We start from the raw sequence: 3,387 nt of genomic DNA on the forward strand, positions 1-3,387 counted from the left end.
AAATATCTATAGGTGCTGGGAGAAAATTAAAATACAATCAGCCTCCGCTGGGCCTGATATGCTTGGATATCATGCCCAACGTGGGCCTGATATGAGCTCATATCAGGCCCAACGTGGGCCTGATACGAGTATCATTTAATAAAGCATTATTCTATCTCCCCCTAATATAAACTCCAAGCATTCTAACAGGGACCTGATCAAAAAAATAAAATAAGATCAATTTTAAAAGTCACCTTCCATAGGGTAGAAAAGAAAAGATGTGCACTGTTCTATGCCAACTGGCACGGAGCCATACCTTCTAATCCATGGTGTATAAATTATGTGTGACACCATATATACCATCTCCCCACCAAGACCTTCACAGGGGATTTGATTTCATGTAAATCCAAGTAGGGGAGAGCAATCAGTGGGTTTTGGTCAAAACCCACTGATGGACCTAGACACCTCTGATTGGACCCATTTCAGTTCTAGTGGTATTCTGGAGTTGCAAGGACTCCAAATTTGCTGGAAAATCATTATTTAAATATCTATAGGTGCTGGGAGAAAATTAAAATACAATCAGCCTCCGTTGGGCCTGATATGCTTGGATATCAGGCCCAACGTGGGCCTGATATGAGTGGATATCAAGCCCAACGTGGGCCTGATATGAGTGCATATCAGGCCCAACGTGGGCCCGATATGAGACCATATCAGGCCCAAAGTGGCCTTGGTATGGTATCCTTTCTTATAAATTTATAATATCTCCCCCTTTCTATAAACTCAAAATGTGCTACCATGCTCCTTATGAAAAAATAAATGGCAACTGGTACGGAGCCATACTTCCTAATCCATGGTGTATAAATTATGTTTGACACCATATATACCATCTCCCCACCAAGTCCTTCACAGGGGACTTGATTTCATGTAAATCCAAGTAGGGGAGGGCCATCAGTGGGTTTTGGTCAAAACCCACTGATGGATCTAGATACCTCTGATTGGACCCATTTCAGTTCTAGTGGTATTCTGGAGTTGCAAGGACTCCAAATCTGGTGGCAAATCATTATTTAAATATCTATTGGTGCTGGGAGAAAATTAAAATACAATCAGCCTCCGTTGGGCCTGATATGCTTGGATATCAGGCCCAACGTGGGCCTGATATGAGACCATATCAGGCCCAAAGTGACCTTGGTATGGTATCCTTTCTTAAAAATTTATACTATCTCCCCCTTTCTATAAACTCAAAATGTGCTACCATGCTCCTTATGAAAAAATAAAAAAAATAAAATAAAATTAAAAGGTGCTACCATAGGGTTTAAGTCTATAGCATGGCCATAAGTGGAATAAGTGGCATCTGGCACGGAGCCATACTTCCTAATCCATGGTGTATAAATTATGTTTGACACCATATATATCATCTCCCCACCAAGACCTTCACAGGGGACTTGATTTCATGTAAATCCAAGTAGGGGAGGGTCATTAGTGGGTTTTGGTCAAAACCCTCTGATGGACCTAGACACCTTTGATTGGACTCATTTCAGCTCTAGTGGTATTCTGGAGTTGCAAGGACTCCAAATCTGCTGTCAAATTATTATTTAAATATCTATAGGTGTTGGGAAAAAATTAAAATACAATCAGCCTCCGTTGGGCCTGATATGCTTGGATATCAGGCCCAACGTGGGGTCTGATATTAAAGAGTATTATTTCAAAATATTAATAAATAATCTTACACATAAATCGAGTCGATTAAATAAAATAAAATAATGAGATATCAGGCCCAAGTTTCAATCTGCAAAAGCGCACACTCTCCTACTTCGGTCGTCATCTTCTTCTCGAAGCCATTCTACGCAGCTCCGATCGAGGTGTGACTCTACCTTCATCGGCGTTCAAAAATCATTGCCGTACGTAGGTCGGTTGCTCATTTAGTTATGCTTTCTATAACCAGTTAACCTAGGGTTTGTGTGGGTGTGTTAGAATAAGAGCGTAGTCGTTATTACGGGAACTAAGAGTTGTTTTTCTGGGTGTGGTAATACAGTAGCTAGGTTCGCAATGGCAACAAAAGAAGTCTCCACAAGTGTGAGTGCTGATCGACCAAATTATCAAAGTTATGTCAACAGAGGAAGAACTAAAAGAATGAACTGGAAAAGTACCATTTGCCACTTCAGAAAGTTTATCTCTTCTGTTAACCCGACTGCAGAACAAGAACAGAAGATTCGAGGCACACCTTTTTCGTGGATCCTTGACCTCCCTGATAGTTCTTTTGTAAGAGCTCAGGTACAAAATATGTTTGATAACTGGGATCATGAGGAAAAAAACTTTATCTTCCATGGGAAGAAGCTCAATTTTGCAAAGGTAGATGTGGGACTGATTCTTGGCCTACCCGACAATGGAGATATAGTTCGTCTCGATTTAAATGAGGCTTCAAGCGCACTGTACATGGAGTTTTTCCGATAATCGGATTGTTCTGCCAGACATTTAGAGAAACTAATTAGGAAGTCGAGATCAAATGACAAGCTGTACTGTCAGCTTTATATCCTGTATTTTTTTACAACTGTTCTGTTTTGTGGGAGTAGCAGTGTTCTCAGAATACCTGTGCTCTCCCTAATTGACTGTGTAGATGATTTTGACAACTTAGCTAGGTTTAACTGGTGCAATGCAGTATATAGTTTCATGGCTCAACAATTAGACTCCATTGGATTGGAGCTTACATTAAGACCAAAACCACAGGTTGCTGATGCAACGCCCAAGGCCCCCTTGCTAAAGGGATTTCCAAATATTTTAGTTGTAAGTCCGATTACATATATATCAAGTCATTTGTAAAGATTATGAATTATTTTTATAATCATATTGTAGGTATGGGTGTGTGAGCACATCAGCATTATTGATCCAGACCATCCAGAAAAATTACCAAGAATACTACGATGGAGGTGGCCTAACTATCATATTGACACAGTAAAAAAAATGATAGACCGTGTAACTGCAGATAAAATTTTAGTAGATTTAATTCCGACAGAATCAGAGTTGGATTTACTACCAAACCGGCCTCAGCCATCTGAGTATCTTGAGTTGGTTGGCCAAGGATCTTTACATCAAGCCGAAGAAGGTCTACTGCAGTGTGACGATACGGTAGATTGTATTTTGTGCAAAGAAAAGGATAACAAAATTGAGAGTTTAAAGCAAGAATTACATAAAGCTTCTCAAAGTTTGGAGGAAGCTAATAAAAACCTGGCAACGGTGATAGAAGAAAAGGATAGTCTAGTAGCAGCAAAGGATATTGTGATTGCTGATATGGAATCTATGCTTAAAGAAAAGGATCAACAAATAAGTGAACTGCGTAAAGAACGGGATACGAGTGACAACAAGGCTGACACTATAAATTCTGACGTGGATAACAGAATTTTAACTGTAAAG

The sequence above is a fragment of the Zingiber officinale genome, chromosome 5A, assembly GCF_018446385.1.
Source record: "Zingiber officinale cultivar Zhangliang chromosome 5A, Zo_v1.1, whole genome shotgun sequence".
NCBI lineage: Eukaryota > Viridiplantae > Streptophyta > Magnoliopsida > Zingiberales > Zingiberaceae > Zingiber > Zingiber officinale.